The sequence below is a fragment of the Gnatocerus cornutus genome, chromosome 5, assembly GCF_029298725.1.
Source record: "Gnatocerus cornutus isolate USDA-ARS CGAHR chromosome 5, icGnaCorn1.1, whole genome shotgun sequence".
Classification (NCBI taxonomy): Eukaryota; Metazoa; Arthropoda; class Insecta; order Coleoptera; family Tenebrionidae; genus Gnatocerus; species Gnatocerus cornutus.
In genome coordinates this window covers 19,614,767-19,628,178 of record NC_142237.1, presented here as the reverse complement: position 1 = coordinate 19,628,178, position 13,412 = coordinate 19,614,767, and the positions used below count along the sequence as shown (strand labels likewise).

General features: G+C 33.4%; 1 protein-coding gene across 2 annotated transcripts in view; it reads right to left on the bottom strand.

Annotated features, from left to right (window-relative positions):
* The window catches only part of LOC148175525 (GATA-binding factor A-like), a 26,764-nt gene extending 13,352 nt beyond the window's left edge, over positions 1–13,412 (bottom strand). For both annotated transcript variants that reach the window (XM_088037132.1, XM_088037133.1), the window contains exon 1: positions 13,323–13,412. The gene's annotated coding sequence lies outside the window, so the exon portion shown is untranslated. The remainder of the gene's footprint in view (positions 1–13,322) is intronic.

Sequence of the window (13,412 nt, the reverse complement as noted above, 5' to 3'; positions counted from 1 at the left end):
GCTGAAGATATGTCTAGATAAAGCTTAAGACATCTTGCAGAAACATAATTTTGTTAAAAATGGAATATATCAATCTTAAATTAACCAAAGCCATAAATGGTGGATTTGTTTGCTTCTTGATACTTTAAATAACCACCTTCTTTTAACTACACTTTCGTTCATCTATTTTAATTAAATTTTTTGCTAACTTCACTTTTTTTTTCTGAGTAATATCTCATATTTTGTCCAAATAAAGAAGTTAGTTTAGGGTGGATGTAGGTATGTCTAGCGGATATAAGTAAACTCGACCAATTTGTGAAACCGAAACTGGGGGCTGTGGGCGCTTTCGCCTGTGTAAAATATAACTTACTTTGTTCAAAATGTTACAAGCATTAATAAAATTAGTCTTTCTGCTACATTACTTTCATTTTTAGCAACGTTTATTTATCAAGTTTTGCTTTGTCACGTCCGCTACAGTTTTCTAAAAAATACAGTGCACAATTGAATTGGTTATTCTAATTGCAAAGAGGCTTAAAATGTGTGCCTATAGTTCATATATTTGTGTACTAAAGGAGAAGGAATCTGACTTTTGTGATTCGCAGAAATATAGAAAAATGTTATTAAAAACAATAAATTTAATTTGTACGCGTCCCACCCGTGACACCACAAATTAATTTGCTGCTCTACGTTCTGCAATCGTAACTTAACAAATTTTATTTAGATAATTTGCAGCACTTTAACCTACCTGATAACAGTGTACTTCTGCTTGAAAAGGCTCTTAATCGTAAATAAATTAAAAAAATGTTGTCATTTTGTCACACCCCTGACATATGGAATTGCTGTTTTAGTACAGATCTTACTTTATTTTCTTGCAGTACCGACCGAATTTTACCTGGCGCCTGTTTTGACTGGCCACGGACAATTTTATTTTTATAGGGGTTTGATGAGAAAATGATGTCATTCCAAGAGTATATGTGTGTGTTGTCCCATTAGTCGCGGACGTGCTGGTATTGCCGGTATCTGGGCGCCAACACGATGGATGACTTCGATCGAAATGTGACCGACGACAATCAGAATTCTTACGAACAATTAAAAATTTTATTTTGGCAGTAAATTGTTTTGGTCTGTCGGCACAATTTGTCTAATTTTAGATTTATAGCTCTAGATTCGTGCTCGCCAGGTAGAAACCGAGCTTCATTCATGGACTGAAATTCGCTGATGGGTGGTTTTTCAATCCACGGAATTAGAATGTCGTAAAGTTGGTATCGTAGGAAATTTTTATTGAAATGTCATGGTTCGAAAATCCCGATAAGATTCGAATTGTAAAAAGGCTAGTGATGCTTCCTCGATACCAGCAACAATGTGTGTAAAGTTAAGTCATCTCGGTCCAATTGTCCAACATCGTGTTGTCTCGAACCGATGGTACACCATGGTCGAGGTGCAAGAGGGGAGATGGCCGGCGCGACACTACACAGAAACCCTTTCTGAGGCCGGCTCCACTCTGCCGACCTGTCATCGCATCTCCACTTTGGAATTGTATCAATTAGGATTACCGCTGTCTATATCCTCAACAGTCGGACTTTCTTTCATAAGAAATTATCGATATTTTAATTACCTCATCACACATAAATTACCAATTGACGGCTAGATTAAAGCGAACCTCGTATCAATTAGGGTGTATCACAAGCCATCGATACTTTAATTACATCATATTCGACTATGAATCCAAAAGGCGTAGTGAGTTATAGACGCAATTAAATAAATTGGAGACTCTGAGAAATTTTATTATTGGCTTGTGGCCAGCGTCATTAATTACCGGCTACTGGCCGTTATGGTTGGTAATTTTAAACCCCGCTTCTGAGAAGGCCATCAATATTTCGTTCGTTTTTATACAGTGTGACTCAAGGAAATGTGCAATTCAAAAATGCACCAAGTAGGCGCGCTTGTCATAGGCGCGGTTGAACTATATCACAGGCGGCGGTGTATTATAGAGGACTCTATAAAACACTCCATAAGTGCTTCAAGAGCTGCTTTGATGGGTGTGCTGGTCTTGTGTCCTTGTTGGTTAGGGACGACTTTTCTGTGGCGTTGTGACACGGCGGTGCCCACTTTGATTTCGTAAGACTGCGCCCCGATCGTTTTATGTCACATTAGACAGGCGCCGGTGGTTTCAATTTAGAATGCTCGATTCTGAAATTTCGAAAACTAGTCGTAATTTAATTAAACTACCCCTCTGCAATCTCTCTAATTGCAGGGGTAGCACCCAGCAAGCCCAACCCTCATCCAATGCGTTTCGTACACAAGTGGGACTAAATAAGTTGATTTTATATAACACGGCCGGAAGGGATAACGTATTGTTATAGCTGAATGTCGTGACTCGGTATACATTGCACGCACCATAAATGGCCGAATGCGCCATCTTGAACTTCTAAGTGAATTAAATATTGTAGCATAAAGGGCGAAGTCTGATGGAATCTGCTTAATAAATAAAATGGAGAATGTTGATTTATGGTAAAAACGAGGAAAGTTGTTTTTTATGTCTAGGGGTAGTTGCGGATTAGTGCTAAAAGGTACGGATCTCGCCCGGTAATAATCTTATCTTTACTATCTCTTGAAAGAAAACAGTGGGCTGTCAGTATAACTGGCGCCTACTCTGTAAAAGATACCTGGATAAATGTGACAGGTATCTGACCGGAAGTATACATTCACACTGACAAGACACAGCTGGGGCGTTTAGCAAAAAGTCAAATATTGATCTTTTGTTCGACAAAACTATGAATGGACGTAGTATCGTGTGTTATATCTCAAATGCAATTTATTGTAGTGTTTGCATTCATTATAGATACTACTTACATAATTTACATTCAAAATCACATAATTTATTGTTGATTATTCTAACAGTATTGTGTTAACTACTAATTATGATTAGATTTAATATTATGAGTTTATTATGCTAAAAAGGGAGCTACTAAACTGCCATTAAAACTGATGAGATGTTGCATAAATTTTATTTATGGTTTAATTGAAAAGAAGAATTTGACTTAACGATACTTAAGGCCAGAGGAAAGGAAATTTAATGTCATGATATTTTTAACAACGCAAACATTTTAGAGCTGAAAGCGGAATATTTTTCGAGATGACTCTAAAAACTAATAAATTTTCACTAATTAGACAATAAACCACTTTAGGTATTTGCACCAAAGTTTGACTATTCTCACAAAAATATAATTTAGTCTAACTTAGGTATACTCGTAATTCTTTTTTCGTTCTGGCTTAGCCTAATTTTAATTAGACTAACTTTAGTCAAAGTCTATTTCTTATACTGTTCCGATATTTGCTATCAAATAAAATTTCCGCTAGTTCAATTTTGTCTAAATTAGTTAGATTAGTAATTTTATTTGCCGGATTTATAAGTGCAAATTAAGTTAGTCTGGTTAGTTAACGTCGTGATTTTACAAGTTTCAATTAGTTCCATTCAACATGAATTAGTTCATTTATTCCAAGTTTAGTACGAATTATTTGTTTAATGTTATGCTAGTCAATACTGTAATAATTGAACTACAAAGTCAGATGTCATCCACAAAAGTCTAATTATGTTTTAGTTCAACTTGCGCTAGGCCTTTCTAATAGTAGGTTTTGTTATACGGCAGAAAAGTGATACTTTTGTCGAGCGAGCAGTTAAATTGCAGTAGCAAATCATTGATGACAAAGGGTTTCAAAATTAAGATCGTGCAAGTGCTATACAAAATGTAGTCTCAAATAGTAACCGACACAAAAAGTACTTTTTCTGCCTAGGCAGATAAGTGTTTCCATGTCAACGAGCGCTTTTCATTGCTTATAACAAAATTGCCAACTTTACTGTCTAAAAAGAGCTAAAAAATAGTGACTTTTTGTGACGTTTGGAGAAAAAATATTATTTTAGATTTGTTAGTTAATTTAATTACGGTTTAGACTAAGTAAATGATTTATAAAAATGTAATTGTTAATCATATCATTTTGTTTTAGAGCTAATTGCACAATTAGTCCAACTTAGGATGAATTACCTCACTTGTTTTAATTAGTACCTACTTAAAACTCCAACGGCCAGTTTACACAGTAACTTAATTGATATTAAGTTAATCTTGCAATTAATTTGAAGACTGCTGTTCTTTAATTAGCGGAAAAACAGTGTTAAATCTGAATTATAAATAAATTTAATGTAGTTTTTGCAAACTGGGCTTTAGTAGCTTAATTTAAGTACATCAAATTGAATTAGACAAGTCGAGTCGAAACCAATGCCAAAAATGATAAATCCATTTAATAAATTTTTATAAGCGTTTAGAAAAAACGATAATATATTCAATTTTCTTCAAATTTCCTTCAACTATTTTGCCGTAATAAGGTAACCTAATGTTTAAGCAAGAGGTTTTTCACTGAATAAAATATACACATTGTTAGATTTACCCAGAATAATCTCAAAGTCACATCAAACCCACTGTCAGTCAAAATTGGATTTAGTGAGTTTTGAAAAATACTTCCCACTTTTAGAAGAATAACAGGAAATGGCAATTTTACCTCCAGCGTAACTGAAAGTACCTGCTCTATGTTAAGGTGTCTGTTTATTTGTCACCTGTCATTTTCCTGATTACTTTATTATCTATTTCCTCCAAGCCTGAGTGTAACAACCGAAGAAGAGAGCACTCTACAAATCGCACACTCCATTTCTTTAATTTCCTGCAAAGCAAACATTCCCCTTTTAATGATCCCAATAAAATCGGCGTGTTTTGAAATGCATCTGTATTTTTTGATGCAGTAATATAAACAGAATTCTGCATCAGAGAAAATTTTATAGATATAATTAAACAAAGGATTTATGTTTATTTCATGGCACACACTGGCTGATTGAAAAGTATACTCTACGAGCGAATTCAATTAAGTCCAAAGTGTTTTTCTAGGTACGAGACAGTAAATTTGCAATAAAATGCATCAGGGACAAGTCATGGTCCTTTTTGCTGGGCGCCGGACCTCGGTCCATTCGGCCAGAACACATTCCGTGTCCGAGTTTTTGGCAAATTGCAACTATAAATTGAGAGGCGCGTGGCTGAGGAGATAACGATCTCAGGTAGAACTTCTTGGAGTGAGTTTTTTTAGGCTCCGAAGGGTATTATTAGAAGTGTGGTAGCTGAAGAGATGACACGCCTAAGATTCTAAATTACAGTCTCTCGACGTGAAATTACCAGTTCGCACAACTTAATCTGCTGTTAATTTAATTGGTGATAACGATTATACCTTTGCTAATACTAATAAGGCCATAAATTATAATTAATTTTCTCACTTGTCACACTTCGCACGTTTTCCACCAGATCCACATTTTTGATTTGCAAATAAATCGCCCGTGAAGCATAGCGTGGAAATTCGCAAGGTTTTTTTGATGTAATAATGATTTATGACATCATTGTTTACATTTCCATTGCAAGGAAAAGTGAGGAAAAATTTGGGAAAACTAACAATGAGAAAGATCGAGATTTTTGATAGAGCGGAAATTGTATTATAGCGGTCAGCAGGTCAATGATTTCTTAAACTTGTAGCGATTTTATCAGAGTTTACCCCAGTAAGAAGTATTTTTATGAGTGCGAGGATTGCAAGAAGCAGCTGATACAGTTAATACAAGCTCAGAAATATTCTTTTGGCTGAAGTTTTATTTAAATAATTGTGTACTGAAGAATCAGAAAATGGAAATTTCGAAATTTAAGGAAGATCTAATATGATTAAACTATCAAAATGTGTCAAAACAGTCAAAATTTCATTCCATACATTTTTTTTATTACGTTTTTAGTCTACAAAACTTGTCAAAAATATGAGAAAATGTTCTTCTGATTCTGTAACTGGAATCGATAACAGAGCCCAACACTTAAGACATTCTATTTCACACGTTAATTATAATATTAAATTACTGCTTAATTAAAGGCAATTAAATTAGTGCAGGAAGCCATGAGTTATAAGAAGTGATAAACGTATTGCATTTGATATTCCACAGAAACTTACCAAAAGGGCTCTCTAAATTATTTAATTAATTGAAAGAATATCGAGAAACTATCCAAGAGCCAGAATTAGAAAATTTGGTTTATTTTTTGAGATTCTTTTAGGTACATTCCGGACACTGAGACAATTATTTTGAAAAGGTAAATTTTATTTATTTTAATTGTATCGACCGGTCGAGTTCATGTCGTCCGATGCTCGAAGATGTTTCAGTTTCCTTGATCGAAGCCGACAAGACTCCACAGCGATTAAACCGCTCTGTACCATTTAATTAAGCTCACTCGAGATGTCTGTGAAGCAACAGCACTTCTATTATGACTAATTTCATTTCTGTAAAAGAATACTTGAGTTTGAGTCGATCTCAAGATTAGTTAATGGTCAAATCTGAAAGCACGTTAATTGAATGTAAATTAGTTTTAATTACTGCGAGTCAGAGTTGAGAGAATTGCAGGTGAAAATAATAATTAATTGCCCCAGTTCGTAAAAATTTTGAATAAAAGTGTTAACAAAAAGCGGAGAACCAGTTTCGATGTATAAATTAAATTGAGTCCCTGAATATATCGACTTTATGCTTTGGCTCATAAAAATGCGTGGATTGCGTGTTTCAACCGTCGAAATTTATGGTGAGCTGTCTCGATTTTGACATAAAACGAGAGAAGAAAATTCTAATAAATTACGCAACTGTGCAAACAATAAAACGGTTTTAATTGTAGTCACATTAGAAGCTAAGTGATCAGAATTTATTCCTGTCACTCAAAGGTGTTAGTTTAAATTAGCATTAACAGTTCAATACTGTTAGAAATCTTTGCGTAGGCACTAATCTAATCGCCCGATCAGAGCTCGAAAAATCCCGTTAAATAACTCAGTAATTCGAGCAAAAACCACAATCCATTTCAATTAAGTATCATGTTGACGAGAATTTTTGATTTTACGTCGGCGACACTGTTTGGGAAAAAACCATCGGCAAAAACAAAAGCGCTGACCACTATCGACCATATAAAAAGACTCGTGACACACCTAAAAAGGTTCACAACCAGATGGTAAAAAATTAATTGAGACAGTACCACTTGTTACCGCCAATGTTTCCATTTTATAATTGCTGTTGTGTTCATCTGCTACAAAAACTAGTCTTGTGACAAACGGCAAAGAAGAAGTGTGTAGGTCTTATTTAGTTATCAATGCAGGCGAGATTGCCGTATATGGAACTCGGCATTATCAGTTTTAAACAAGGTCTATTTAAATTTTAAATCCCTATTGCATGAAAAATGCATTTTCCGAGCGGTTTTCACTATAATTAAACAAGTATCTATCAATGGCACATAATCGGAATGTTTGAGAAGGCTATTGCAAACAATGTTTTGTTAACTTGATCATGCTTGTTAGACTTTTTACATTATACAGAGTGATAATAAAACGTGCAGTTAAAAGTAGCAATTTTGCATAGGCTCATCACATTAATTTTCGTTATATGGTTTTAAAAATTGTTAAAATCTCGGCTCTAAGGACTTTGGAGTTGAGAATTTAAATATCTAGGTTTGTTTTTTTCTAGGAATTTAAGGACCTAAAATGTACCTACATCTTTTAGATTTTTAAAATATTGTTTTATCTGAGCAGCTCCTCAATTATTGAAGGTGTGAACATTTTTGCTTCTTAGTTCTAACATTTTCATTCCGAGAATTTTTTTAACATTTTTAGAGCCAGTTTAAAAAAGCTAAATTAAATATGACATGTTAAAATGACCTGTGATCGTTTTTCCGCCAAACAAATGTCAGCAATCATTAAATTAGTTGCGATTAACTTTAATTCAAATAAATTGTTGTGTAAACCGACCCGAACACTTTCAGAACTTTGCTTTTAAATTAATTTGAAATATTACGAAATAGCTCAGGCCTTCCCAGTTTTACAAAGATTTTTTTCAGGTTTCCATACACTTTTTAGACTTTCTTTAAAGTTTCTATGTTTACAAAATTCTTAAAATTGTCAGGCTTTCATTTTTTTATTAGACTGTGAGATTCAAAATGTTAGGTTCTCAAGTTTCCAGCTTTTCCCTTGTATCTACTCTTTCGTAAATACTTCTTGGTATTTTAACTTATCTATTACAAAACCAGTAAAAATTTCCTGTAAAAAGTTTATGAAAAACAGTCACAGAAAAATACTTCAAACCGTTTAAATTCTGTAACTTAGATATCTTGGAAACTTTAAATTATAAAAATTGCTAATTTCAAAAATCTTAAAACATTCAAAAATCTAGGGGACGGTTTAATTTCGATTAAATACGTAAATTAAATTAGTTACATTAATATGTGATCGTTTTTTTGACAATCAAATGTCAGCAATCGTCAAATTAGTTGCGAGTTTAATTTTAAATAAATTATTGTGTAAACCGGCCCTAAATCTTTTAGAAAAGTTTCAAAATCACTCAGTTCGTCTCAAAGTTCTTCAAATGATTCAAATAACAAACTTTTAATAAATGTGAAGTACGTATGTTTGTAAAATAGTCCCTGAACTCGCGCCCCAGAGAAAAAGGGCTTATGGAGGCAATAATTTTAAACCATAATTTTGAAACTAAAATTTTTTAGCTCAAAAGATAATCGAGATAAGACGAAAAAACGGTAGCCAATCCCAAAGTTAAACAGAATTTGAAAATTGGTAACTATGGACACATCCTATCATCCATTGGTCAGTTAAACATTACACTCTCGTTACCTAGGAAACTGGGATAAACTTTTACTCCACTTCTCAAATAAGCTTTCGGGATTGGTTATTAATTTTTTATCCTTCTTCGAATAATATTAAACTTTAGAAGACATTCCGTATATAAAACGGATATTTGGTAATTAGTAGGGGAGAGGGGGGCATAGTGGGGAACTTAACAATCAATTAGTCACGCATCTTAAAATAATAAGAATTAAGAAAAATTTTTTGCTAAATATCATAGACTAATGTATTGCGAATGATTTTTGTTGTACTTTTTTTGATTACAATAAAGAACTTACGACATGTGAGCATTATTTTGTAAAATGGGATTTGCCCCGCATATAGGGGTAAAGTGGGGTACCCTATGGGACAATCAAATTTTTGAATAACTGTGTACTTACTTAGAAAAAGTAACATTTTAAAATTACTTAGTCATCAACCCTTATTGCACATAGATGAGTAGGTTCATCATATTTAGCCACTACATTTTACCAAAATACCGACTTTCACATTTTGTTTTATAAAACATATAGGTTTTCATACTTTGTTTTATAAAACACACATGGTCAACTGTCAACTGACAACCAAACCAAACATGCTATTCGACTTTTTTCACGGCGTTTGATTTGAGCAGCAGCAGTGTTGCCCCGCTATGCCCCGGTACCCCACTATGCCCCCCTCTCCCCTACTTATTTTTTGCTCAATTTGACTTATACGGGTGTCCCAGAACGCTCGCACTTTCATCTAAAAGAAAGAAGATGATTTTTGTATCGGAACTTGCAGTTTTTGAGTTAGGGCCTAATTCTAATTCGATTTTGCGTTAACGCAAATCGTGGTTACCATGGATTACCATACTTTTACCCAATTTTGGAGTTAAATCTTGCTTAATCGGTTAACACAACAAGAATGAAATGCTGCAAGTCGTTTCGTTAACTACTTGTCCGCATGTTTTAAAAAATATTGACGCTCGACCATTCTTTAGCGCCCTGTGCTTAATTTTATTTTGCATTTGATAGCTGCCTAACCGATTTGCGGCACTGAATTAGAATTGATCCCTTAGAAGCACTTTAGTTTAGCTAATGGTAGTCCTGTTTCGATGCCAAGTTATAAATTATTATTTGTTTCACTAGACTGGAAAATGTTCTTTCGGAAATGCAAGGAAAGTGTTGCAATCCGAGCTAGGAAGGCGAGGATTTTAATTTCCGAGCATTTTCAAAACATTTTCCAGACGTATTAAACACAAAATTTTGTGTGTCGGCCATAATAAATCAATAGATACTATGGTGGACACTGAATTTTGGACAGTACTTTCCTGTCATTTCAAAAAATCTCGATGTAATCCTAGCTTTATTGTCATTATTATTGACGTTAATATAGAAGTCAACCAATTTTGAAAACGTTTTTCTGCCGTATGTCACCAATAACAATTGAAGCGTCGCCGAGTGGTTTTATTATTGCTAAAATGTCAAAATGACAATTGAGTCAAAAATTAAAACTTTGGTTATGAACAAACGTCCTCTGTAAAGCCCGGTTTAGAAATTATGACAATCAAATGACATTTCTGTCCAAGATGCTGTGTCCACAATAGTATCTATTCTTTTGGTGTGAATTTGAAATATTATCCACTCATTTAGGAAAATTTCATCAGTAGGAAAATAGGTTGGTAGTATCACATTCTTTCAAAAAACTGAAAATTAATGTAAATTCAAATCTGTTTCAATAAATTTTGTTGTAACCTTACTTAATTAGTGTACCTTTATTATTTTCGAAGGTCATCCAACTCCAAAAGGGCACACAAATTGACACAACTGGAGCCTTAAGGCCTTAATCTACAACAAGATATTTTCATTGAACTATTTATCTTATGAAGCAGAAATTTTATGAAAATGAACAGATTTTATAGTTTTCTCAATTTTATTGTCATTTTACTTAGATTGTTCATAGTGCGCTGGACTCTTGCGACTTGCAATTTTTTAAATTCCATGGATCGTTTAAAAATTTGTGAATTAGTGAATTTTGAGTTAAAAAAACAAATTTCTGAGAAAATATTGCGGTCTGGACCTTTGATATTTTACCAATTGGCTGTAAGTAACGTTTGAACTTGTAAACTTTTTCGTAATTTATGACAGCTGTCACTCGATATTGTGGAAATGATAAATTTATGTTTTTAGATTTTTATTAACAGATAAAATTGGTAAACAATCATCAAATTTTACGTTTCTAAAACCAAAAACTTAATGCAACCAACTTAACCAACCTAAATAAATGTAAGCTCCTCTCACTTTTAATGTCTTTTCATCAACCCAGAACGTATTCAAATTAACCTGAAACTCTCCATGTACCTATTTATTTTGCATTTCTACATTATCGCACCTGTTACGTATGCGCTTGTGAAACAGCAGATGTTAAACTCGTCATCTGCATTAGAAGAAAATTAGATTTTAGCATTTCCGTCTATGAAATGTATGGAGAGAATTTATATCGTGGTGTGGGCGACAACCAGCTTTCATACAATATAAATTATCGAACAAAATATTATTAAAACAACACTACATTGTTTGTTACATTGATTTCTTTAGGCGAGAAGTTATTCACCTAAACTGGACCAGTCGTTGTAACTGTTTTAAAGAATAAATTCTAAATCCAGGGATTTACGATGGAAAAACCAGTTAAGAATCTCGGAAGAATGTTCAAAGTTATGATTAGTTTGATCTTTAATTGGGATTAAGTGTAAATTGAGCTACCAAAATAAAATGTTTATATTCAACATTTCAGTCACCCCAATTAGTCAAAGCCTACTCAAAATTAACTTCTCACCAAGAACTACAAGGGGTCTTTCGAGAGAGCTGGCTGGTTTTTTGTGGGTCTCATTTACATTAGGTTGCTCTTAATGTGATATTTATTTTAGTGGTTTTTAAGTATCCTTACTTGTTTTTTTCGATTAAACTTTTTTCATCGGACCTTGCAGTCATTATTTACTTTTAGAAAATTAGATATGTATCATCCGAGACATAAAATAGTGAGAATTAAGACGTTTAGATGATATTTCGAGGATCCAGCGTAGAAATTATACTTAATATCCCGATTTTATCGATTCCAATAACCTGGCAATTAGAGGATAAACGACACTCCAATTATCTGATAGCGATAGCGATCAGAACACGTGTTTGATGCTGGAGGGATTCCAACTTCAAAGGGTTGAACGGACAAAAAGAATAGACACTCACCGAAGACTCACTTTTTATAAAAAAAACTTGAGTGGGTGCCGATGAGTAAGCCGTCGCCAAGTTGACCATCGTCGCGGTCACTCTAGGCCTAATATTTTTTAGGAAATGTGTTGAACTTTAGCCGTCCGACGGGTTTATTCAATCGGACTTTTACCTGGGTGAAGGGTTTATTCTCAGGGAAAATTAGTAGCAATTTCCGATTGTAGTTAGTAAATAAGATTGAACCTCAGTACCTATTTTCACCAACAAAGTTTAATTTTTTGGAATTTTCGACAAAATTTTTAGTCTTGAGAAGTCTAAAACGTTTTATTCTAATCTTTATGTTTAAGCTGCAGTCCCCCACAGAAGGCCTATTTTTTATGATAACATAAATTCTTTTAGTTTTTTTCTTAAAAGGGCTGAAATTAAGCCTGACTTTAGACTCTTAGTTTTTGAAAATATGAAGAACCATAAAGTCTCGGGATTTCATAGATAAAATGTTACCTTTTAGTTAACAAATAGATTTTAATAAGTGTCCAACTTTTACTCTCATTTCTACTTTTCAATTTTGCTGATTTAATCGTTATTGAAGTGTCAGATTCGAAGTATTTAAAGTTATTTAAAAAATAATGCCTAAAATCAAACTAAATTATTTGTTTTACTGCCTTAATTGTGTCAGCAGAATAATAGTGACATTTTTATTCCAAATATTATCTACTTTGTTATCACATTATCACAAGATTGGTAGAACTGGAACACCAAAAAAAGTTGCAGTGTTGCAATTATCTATCATTTTGTGATAAAATTTCTGCTTCATTATTACTGTTTTTTAAGATTTCCACTCTAAAACTGTTCCAGCATTCTCCGAAAATTCCTAATTTTTAGTTAATGAACTAATAAAATAAAATTGCTACTATTATAACTTATTTCGGCATTAATTAGTGTATATCGAACTGTTGAAACCGGCAAACTAAAATAATTAGTAATTAAATTAGTAATTCAGACTGGCTTAAAGCGGATTCTTTGGGTAACAAAGAAAAGAACTGACTAAAAATGATCATATTTTGCATACTCTTTTATCTGTCGAGAAATTCAATTTCGTCCCACGTTTTACGTGTTTCTTGCATATTGCTGAGGCCACAAATCGACATGAACTTATGAAGACAACATTTTTGCAAGAAAACATTGATAAAGACTGGAGACAAAGAAACATGTAGTCACACCCCGTCCACTATTTCAATTAGCCCCAAGAAATTCGCTTAATATTCATGAGTGTCCCCTGTCACTAATAAATAAAAAATCAATAAAAATTAATTAATAGCCTCTTAGTTAATTACATGAAAACACCAAATGGCTCTATCCGACATTGAAATAAATTAATTTTTGATTACTAAAGCTCCTCTCTTGGATATAAAGACTCACCCCTGTTCAAAGCACCAAAATCGTCGTCCAAGCAACGTAAAACCAACAAAATAACTAGAAAACTGTCACAAAAGTCACTGAAACCAAAAG